The sequence below is a fragment of the Eumetopias jubatus genome, unplaced genomic scaffold, assembly GCF_037043125.1.
Source record: "Eumetopias jubatus isolate StellerSeaLion01/CBP00866 unplaced genomic scaffold, mEumJub1_p1.0 scaffold_10, whole genome shotgun sequence".
NCBI lineage: Eukaryota > Metazoa > Chordata > Mammalia > Carnivora > Otariidae > Eumetopias > Eumetopias jubatus.
The window spans coordinates 129,056,203-129,066,282 of record NW_028274816.1 but is presented as its reverse complement, the minus strand read 5'-3'; the positions used below and the strand labels follow the sequence as shown (position 1 = coordinate 129,066,282).

General features: G+C 40.5%; 1 pseudogene; it reads left to right on the top strand.

Moving 5' to 3' along the window:
• The first annotated feature begins 769 nt into the window (after window positions 1-769).
• LOC114202306 (olfactory receptor 3A1-like) lies at window positions 770-7,046 on the top strand (annotated as a pseudogene).
• Window positions 7,047-10,080: the final 3,034 nt, after the last annotated feature.

Below are 10,080 nucleotides of genomic sequence, written 5' to 3'. Positions count from 1 at the left end.
TCTTTCTGCCCACAGGTCTTGTCCCTGTGCTTTAATAAACCACCATTTTGCACCAAAGACGTCTCGAGAATTCTTTCTTGGTTGTAGGCTTCAGACCTCACCCCACCGAACCTCACCGATATTCCAAAACCACATCACTTAGGAGACACTGCATCAAATTTTTCACCCACATGGAATCTTCTATGCAGCATCCCCTAAAACTGACAGCCACCAATACGGAGATCTAATTTGGATTCTGGCATTGAGGTTTCACCAACTTTCCTTGCATGTCTACAGCTCCTGCTCTGCCTTAATTGCACATATAAAATGAACCTGTATAGAAAAGAGGATTTCTGCAGGGTCTAAAGGGGTCAAGAGAGCATGAGATGGAAAAAGAGAGTGAGGGGCCATTAGGGTGGTTTCCAGGGACTGTTCAGACAGGGCAAGAGGACATTCATGACAAGGATGTTGCAAGACATTCTAAACTCCTGTAATTTTCCTATATTTGTCATTGCTTTTACATACTACCTATAACTATCAGAAAAACTCTTAACATGAGAAGGAACCAAGTTCTTATTTTGAGAGAATAGGAATAACGGGTGATGATTATGATGGCAGAGGGGAGGCTGGGGTTGGGGGGAATGGTAGTCTGCCATCAGCTAAGGGAAGACCATAAGATACAGCATTGAAGAGGCATAGAAAGCAGGCGGGTTTCCTCTGGGCAAAATGGGCTGTCTCTGGATAAAATGGAAAGCAGAGGGCTGGGAGGCAGACTGTTGGTGCCTGAGAAATGCCCTCACAGACCTGCACTCATGAGAGACGTGAGGTTCTGTTACATTTGGTGACAGATTTAGAAAACCTGAGTCAGGAAGACATCAGAGAAAAGGCTCTCAGAGGACAGGTGAGGGAGGAGAGCTCCAGAATGAACTCTGTGGTTGGTAGGATGCAGAATGAAGTGAGGCAGGTGCTGACTGTAACCATGACCACAGAGCCTGTTTGTTGGTGAGCTACTTATGACAGGTGTGTGAACCTGAAAGCGTGAGGTCCACAAGGCACAGCTGGGCTAGAGAATAGGCTTCTCAGTCAGAAGAGTGCACCCAAGGGCCCCTGGGTGCCTCAGTCGGTTAAGCGTTTGCCTTCAGCTCAGGTCATAATCCCAGGGTCCTGGGATCGAGCCCCATATCAGGTTCCCTGCTCAGCGGGGAGTCTGCTCCTCCCTCTGCTCCTCCACACCCCCTCCCCGACTCTTCCCCCTTGCTCTTGCTTCCACACTCTCTCTCAAATAAATAAATACAATATTAAAAAAAGAAGAAGAGTGCACCCATAGCAGCCCTAGAGACATGGATTATTCCACCCCTCAGTAAGTGTCAGGAAATGCCCCTTGGGGGCTTGGGGGCTTGGTTGGAAGCAGCCAATTTGGGCTGGTCAAACCAGTGGACAAATTCTAGTGTTCTCATGCAAATCCTTTCTCTGATAGCCTCAGAGTTATTTGGGGTAGCAAGCATACAATGCCCTGGCCCAGGATTAGGTAATTTTTTAAAAAATAGAAAACCAGACAGTTTATAAGTATATTCAGTATTCACTCTAATCCCAACAACTCCAACCCCACAATCCTCCACCATAGTTTCCTCTTTAGTAAAATGAGGAAGTAGATACTCTGCAAGATGTCAACCAACTTGGTACTTCTTGCACTCAATGACACTATATACAGCATATACTGAATACAACTACGTGCACTGATGAGGCCACAGTGCGGGTGAGGGTTATAGTCAAATATTTCACATGTACCAGACTGGTAATCTCTACCAGTAGATTCGAGCTGAATATTACTCTGAATGTGGGCCTCCCACCATGACTCAGGATCTACCTCACTGATGGAAAACTGTCATTGTGTCTTGAATTTTAAAGTATCCCTCAGTATGTAGGAACTTATCTTCATAATTCCTATATCATAATACAATTGTAGAAATCACAGCTTTTAGTTATTATTATCTATGATGTGTTTAATTGTAATTTTAAAAAACCCTAAATATTTCCAGGTACCAATGTTACCAGGTTATTATATCTTAAAAGATCCATCAAAAGACAGAAAAAAAGTCAAAGGAAGTAGTTTAATAAGTAGAAGATAAATATAGTCTTAAAACATTCATCTTGTGCTAAAACATGCACACAAAGAATAAAAGAGGCCATAAACTTCCGGTGATGGATACCACATAAATTAATGTGGGCAGAAACTGGTAAACAAGTCTGCTGTTTGATTACAAGTGGGTTGTAATTGTAAAGGAAGTCCAATAGAGTAAATATTTCATTACTTCATGGAGCAGTGAGGCAAATCAAGATGAGTGTACCATTCTAACCTTTAATCTGCTGGATAAGCAGCTCCCTGAAACTTCTGGAAATGAAGGACAGAGGAGGAGCCCTTGAGCTGCTATTGCTGGCCTTTAGAGATCTCTGTAATCTGGAAGAAATAGATCATTAAAAAATATATTTAGTATTATAAAAGTAATCAGATTCACTGGAGATCATTTAAAAGTGAAAAAAAGGGATTAAATTCTCCCATATTCCTACCAGTCAGTGGAACTGAAAGTTGTTTATTTGGGATCTTTTTTCTAGGTGCCTACATATATGATTCAGGTATAAATTCATTTCCTGCTTCATTCTTCATTTTATATTATAAGATTTCACCTTACTACTGGGACTTTTGGGTTTTATAGCTGATGTTGTTGGCATATAAGGAATCTATTGACTTGTGCTTATTTTTTACCTAATTTGCTAATATCTTAATAATTCTCGGAGTTTCCCAGTTTTTTCTCCTCTCTTGAGTTTTCAATTTTATTGTTTTCAATTTATTCTTTTCTTTCTTGTTTCTACTATTTAAGCATTTTGTTTCTCTTTGCCTAAAACTTTTAGAGTAATGAGAAATACTTGGAAGTAACAAAGACCATGGCTTTTCCTGTGCCTGATTTTGATAGAAATATCACTACTACTTCACCATTATGAATGATACAGATTTGCAATGGTATGACCTGTCACATAAAGTAGTGTACTTCCATTTTAACTGACTAAAAGCAGCTTTTTTCTTTTTTCCTTTTTCTCAAGAATGTATGTAGATTAGCCGCATATACCACCCAGGGAACACTACATCAAAAACTAATGATGTACCATATGTTGGATAATTGAACATAAATAAAAAAAAAAAGAAATTAATTGCCATGTAAAAAAACATGTATATAGACACTTATGAATTGTCCTTTAGAAAATTTTCCTCATTTTAAGGCAACAAATATATCAAGTATATTAATAGATGTACTAATATTAAATCATCCTCTCCTATATAAAATCTATTAGCTAATGCATTTCATTTTTTGTACTTAGGATTTTTGCCCATGTATTATCAAATGGGGGTGGTGTAGAATAATTCCTTTTTTTGCTATCGTTATTACATTTTAGTATCAGGATTTGCTAACTTTAAAAAATGAATTGGAGGGGCGCCTGGGTGGCTCAGTTGGTTAAGCATCTGACTTTTGATTTTGGCTCAGGTCATGATCTCATGGATTGAGCCCTGCATCAGGCTCCACGCTAGGCATGGATTTAGGATTCTCTCTTTCCCTCTTCCACTGCTCCTCTCTCTCCCTCTCCCTCTATCTCTCACTCTGCTTGTGCTCTTTCTCTCTCTCTCAAAAATAATATAGACTTCCAGCGCTATGACAAAGCTGTCATCATCAAGACAGTATGGTACTGGCACAAAAACAGACACATAGATCAATGGAACAGAATCAAGAGCCCAGAAATGGACCCTCAACTCTATGGTCAACTTATCTTTGACAAAGCAGGAAAGGATGTCCAGTGGAAAAAAGACAGTCTCTTCAACAAATGGTGTTGGGAAAATTGGACAGCCACATGCAGAAGAATGAAACTGGACCATTTCCTTACACCACACACAAAGATAGACTCCAAATGGTTGAAAGACCTAAATGTGAGACAGGAGTCCATCCAAATCCTAAAGGAGAACACAGGTAGCAACCTCTTCGACCTCAGCCGCAGTAACTTCTTCCTAGAAACATCACCAAAGGCACAGGAAGCCAGGGCAAAAATGAACTATTGGGATTTCATCAAGATAAAAAGCTTTGGCACAGCAAAAGAAACAGTCCATAAAACCAAAAGACAACCGACAGAATGGGAGAAAATATTTGCAAATGACATATCAGATAAAGGGCTAGTATCCAAAATCTATAAAGAACTTATCAAACTCAACACCCAAAGAACAAATAATCCAATCAAGAAATGGGCAGAAGACATGAACAGACATTTTTCCAAAGAAGACATCCAAATGGCCAACAGGCACATGAAAAAGTGCTCAACATCGCTCGGCATCAGGGAAATCCAAATCAAAACCTCCATGAGATACCACCTCACACCCGTCAGAATGGCTAAAATTAACAAGTCAGGGAACGACAGATGTTGGCGGGGATGTGGAGAAAGGGGAACGCTCCTACACTGTTGGTGGGAATGCAAGCTGGTGCAACCCCTCTGGAAAACAGTATGGAGGTTCCTCAAACAGTTGAAATTAGAGCTACCATTCAATCCAGCAATTGCACTTCTGGGTATTTACCCCAAAGATACAAATGTAGGGACCCGAAGGGGTACGTGCACCCCAATGTTTATAGTGGCAATGTCCACAATAGCCAAACTGTGGAAAGAGCCAAGATGTCCATCGACAGATGAATGGATAAAGAAGAAGTGGTATATATCCACAATGGAATATTATGCAGCCATCAAAAGGAAGGAGATCTTGCCATTTGCAACGACGTGGATGGAACTGGAGGGTGTTATGCTGAGTGAAATAAGTCAATCAGAGAAAGACATGTATCATATGACCTCACTGATATGAGGAATTCTTAATCTCAGGAACAAACTGAGGGTTGCTGGAGTGGTCGGGGGTGGGAGGGATGGGGTGGCTGGGTGATGGACATTGGGGAAGATATGTGCTACGGTGAGCGCTGTGAATTGTGTAAGACTGTTGAATCACAGATCTGTACTTCTGAAACAAATAACGCAACATATTTTAAGAAAAAAGTAAAAGAAGAAGATAGCAGGAGAGGAAGAATGAAGGGGAGTAAGTCAGAGGGGGAGACGAACCAGGAGAGATGATGGACTCTGAAAAACAAACTGAGGTTTCTGGAGGGGAGGAGGGTGGGGGGATGGGTTAGCCTGGTGATGGGTATTGAGAAGGGCACATTCTGCATGGAGCACTGGGTGTTATGAACAAACAATGAATCATGGAACAGTACACCAAAACAAATTATGTAATATATGGTGATTATCATAACAATAAAAAAATTAAAAAAAAAAATATAAAATAAAAAAAGAAGTTTAAAAAAATTTTTAAATGCTTTGGAAGGTGAAAGCCACAATTTTTTCCTAAGCTAAGGAAAGTTTACATTACATGAAAATTATATTTACATTGACAGTTTAAAATAATTTGTATAAGAAGTATATGAGACTAGATCCTACACCTGGAAGTACATTATTAACTATCCAGCCCCCCTTTTTATTTCAGTTGTAGCTGGCTTATTTGGTTTGGGGACTGTTCTTGAATTGATTGTTTAAACTTAGGAGCAGATAGTATACCAAAGTTATTTGATTTATTTTTGGCCTGCTGCTTTTCATTTCCTAATTTTGTTTATCTTGACATTTTTCTTACTTATTTGCCATATATTATTCCTTTGTAATATACTTACAAGGACTTATGATACATTCTTTTGTTTCTATTTTACTACCTATTCAATTTACTTTTAGCATCATATTTCCCCAAAACTCTTCATACAGTTTGTTGGTAGGAAGACCTCATTCCTTGATTATAGGGAATACTGGAAAGAAGGATTTATATATCTTTCACAAGAAGGGGGAATACCAAGGTAGTTGTAGTGTAACTCACCTGGAACTTGGGTGAGGACAATGAGGTGAAGACAGAGGGTTAATGAGTGAGGTATGGCCTAAGGAGTGGGAAAATACCCACTAGGGACACTTGGGAATTTACCCTGGGGCTTGGCATTTGAGATTGAGTTGATATATTTTTCATGAATAACTACGTTGAGAACACTGATCCCTTTTAGGGACCCAAGGGCCCAGAATCCAGGACCAATGGAACAGCTGTTACTGAGTTCATCCTGCTGGGCTTGGTGGAGATGCCAGGGCTATGACCCGTTGTCTTTGTAGTCTTCCTCTTTGCCTACCTGGTCACAGTTGGAGGCAACCTCAGCATCCTGGCTGCCATCTTGGTGGAGCCCAAACTCCACACCCCCATGTACTTCTTCCTGGGGAACTTATCAGTGCTGGATGTTGGGTGCATCACCGTCACTGTTCCCTCGATGTTGACTCGTCTCCTGTCCCACAAGCGTACAATTCCCTATGGAGCCTGCCTCACACAGCTTTTCTTCTTCCATCAGTTGGCTGGTGTGGACTGCTTCCTGGTGACAGCCATGGCCTATGACCGATTCCTGGCCATCTGCCAGCCCCTGACCTACAGCACCCGAATGAGCCAGACAGTCCAGAGGATATTGGTGGCTGTGTCCTGGGCTTTAGCCTTCACCAATGCACTGACTCACACAGTAGCCATAGCCACACTCAACTTCTGTGGTCCCAATGCAGTCAATCACTTCTACTGTGACCTCCCACAGCTCTTCCAGCTCTCCTGCTCTAGCACCCAGCCCAACAAGCTGTTGCTCTTTGGTCCGGGTATCCTCATGGCAGGTGCACCTGTGATTCTCATCACCTCCTACATCCATGTGGCAGCTGCAGTTCTATGCATCCGCTCTGCTGAGGGCAGAAAGAAAGCTTTCTCTACATGTGGCTCCCACCTCACCATGGTGGGCATATTCTATGGGACAGGTGTCTTCAGCTACATGAGGCTGGGCTCACTGGAGGCCTCAGACAAGGACAAAGGGATTGGCATCCTCAACACGGTCATCAGCCCTATGCTGAACCCACTCATCTACAGCCTCCGGAACCCTGACATGCAGGAGGCTCTGTGGCAGGTGCTCACAGGGAAGCGAGCCCTTGTATGAGGAGTATATCAGGAGGGTAGAACCACAGCAAGTGTATCCTAGATCCTTGAGCAAAATGACTTTTTTTTTTTAAAGATTTTATTTATTTATTTGAGAGAGAGAGAGAATGAGAGACAGAGAGCACGAGAGGGAAGAGGGCCAGAGGGAGAAGCAGACTCCCTGCCGAGCAGGGAGTCCGATGCGGGACTCGATCCCGGGACTCCAGGATCATGACCTGAGCCGAAGGCAGTCGCTTAACCAACTGAGCCACCCAGGCGTCCCGAGCAAAATGACTTTTGTTAGGAAGTAAGACTTCTTGTTCTCCAAGGAGGCTTTACCTGATAATGTGTGTGCAGGTTCTGTAGACCAGAATCCTTGGCTAGTTGCCTTTTGGTGCTCACTACCCTTTCCACTCCAGATGGAAGTGGAACCCAGGAATCTCTGTATCCTGGGAGACTCATGGTCCTACAGGCAGAACCTTTTGTTTATTTTCTGCTGAAGACCCTAAAAATACTCCAGCAAAGATTCTCTCCAAACTGGAATATGGAAAGTCACAGCTTGGTACCAAGTATTAGTACATCCCCCTGTCTGACTTCCCCTGAAACAGCTCCCCCAACTTGCTTTGACACCAGGATCCCACACAAGATTCTAGAACTAGTACAGTATAATTTGAGACATTGAGTACTCTGTCTACATTGCAAGATTCTAGGGTATTTATCAGTGAAGAGTTTATACTTCCTTCAGGACTTCTCATTTTTTTTTTCTAAAATGGAAATATCATTCATTGGTTTTAAATTTCCCATTAGAAATTATGTTTATAAAAATGAAAACAGAACAAAATTTTATCAGTAGAAAATGAAAGTCAAATCTTCACCCTCTGTATCCAAGCCCTTCATAATTCAATTTCCAGAAGAAACCACTATTAAGAATTTGGTGCTTCCCTTCTAGTTTTTTATACATACATAAGTGCATTTACATATTTTTATATCAATATAAAATATTTATGTGTATGTCATATCTATAGGGGCATGTTATGCCATGTCTTTTTTGTTTACACATTACTTGGTAGACTTTAGTCTCTATCAAAATATTTAAAAACTTACTTTATCTATTTTAATAACTGCCTAGTGTTAATTTATGAGTTAACCATAATTTACTTAACCATATTGCTTCTGATAGTTTATCTTGTTTCTAGATTTACTGCAATTATGATCGATAATATAAGTAATATTCTTCAAAGATGTGTTTTTGTTATTTTGCAAGCATTTCCATAAGTTCTAATTAGTAAGATTCCGGAGTTGGAAAAAACAAAGACAGATTTTTTTTTTATATATATTTCCCCTGAGCCCACAAAAAATTCACTCTTTTATTGTTACAATGGTGAGTGAAACTTCTTGCTCCCCACAGCTTTGTAAACAGTAACTATTATAAATAAGTTCTTCTAGGGGCGCCTGGGTGGCTCAGTCAGTTAAGCGACTGCCTTCGGCTCAGGTCATGATCCCAGGATCCTGGGATCGAGCCCCGCATCGGGCTCCCTGCTCCGCGGGAAGCCTGCTTCTCCCTCTCCCACTCCCCCTGCCTGTGTTCTCTCTCTCGCTGTCTCTCTCTCTGTCAAATAAATAAATAAAATCTTTTTAAAAAATTTTTAAAAAAAAGTTCTTCTAATTTTTGACATTATAATGGTTGAAAAATAATAATTATTATTTTAGTATGCATTTCTTTGACATCCAATAAGGTTGAATATATTTACAAATGTTTATTATCCATGATGTGGACTAAACTGTGTCCCACCAAAATTCATATGTCAAAGCCCTAACCCCCAGTGTGATTGTAAATGGAAGAGGGTGTTTAGGAAATAATTAAGGCTAAATGAGATTAATTAGGAAGTATTACTGAGGTATTTTTGGACGTAATTAAGGTTAAATTAGGTTGTGGCCCTTACCCGCTGGACTGTGACCTATAAGAGAGTAGGAAACATGCCACGTGAGGACACAGCGGGAAGGCAGCCATCTGCGAGCCAGGAAGAGAGCCCGCACCACAACCTGACCGTGCTGGCGCCTGACCTTGGACTTCTAGCCTCGAGAACGTGAAAAAATAAATTTCTGTTGTTTAATTTAAAACACCCAGTCTATGGTATTTTGTTATGGAGGCCTGAGCTAACTAATACAATCCATTAGTATTTCTTCACTTGGAATTAATTTTTCCCAAGTTTATTGAGGAATAATTGACAAATATAATTGTATATATTAAAGTGTAAAACATGATGATATGTATACACACACACACACACACACGAAAAAATTACCAAGAACAAGCTAATTAACACATCCTTCACTTCACATAGTTAATTCATGTGTGTATATGTGTGGTGAGAATGTTTAATATCTACTCAAATTTCAAGTATACAATACTGTATTATCAACTGTAGTAACCACGCTGTACATTAGATCCTCAGAACTTATTCATCTTATAACTGGAAGCTTGTGCCCTTTGCCCTACTCTCCCCACGCTGCCCTTACCCTAGTCCCTGGCAACCACCCTTCTACTCTCTGTTTCTACGAAGCTGGCTTTTTTTTTTTTTTTTTTTTTTGCTTTTAAGATTCCACATACACGTGATACCATACCAAATTTGTCTTTCTCTTTCTGACTTATTTCACTTAGCATAATGCTATCAAACTCCATCCTCACTGTCAGAAGGGTCAGGAGTTCCGTTTTGTGTGTGTGTGTGTGTGTGTGTGTGTGTGTGTGTGTGTGTGTGTCAGTATCTATCTGTATATCACATTTTCTTTATCTAATCACCCGTCAAAGGACATTAAGTTATTTCCATATCTTGGCTATTGGGAATAACACTGCAGTGAACATGGAAATACAGATATCCTTTTGAGATAATGATTTCATTTCTTCCTATCTATAGCCAGAAGTAGGATTGCTGGATCATACAGTAGTTCTATTTTTATTTTTTTGAGGAACTCCCATACTGTTTTCCATAGTGACTCTACCAATTTTCATTGCCACAAAGGGAGCACAAGGTTTGTTTTTCCTCCACATCTCATCA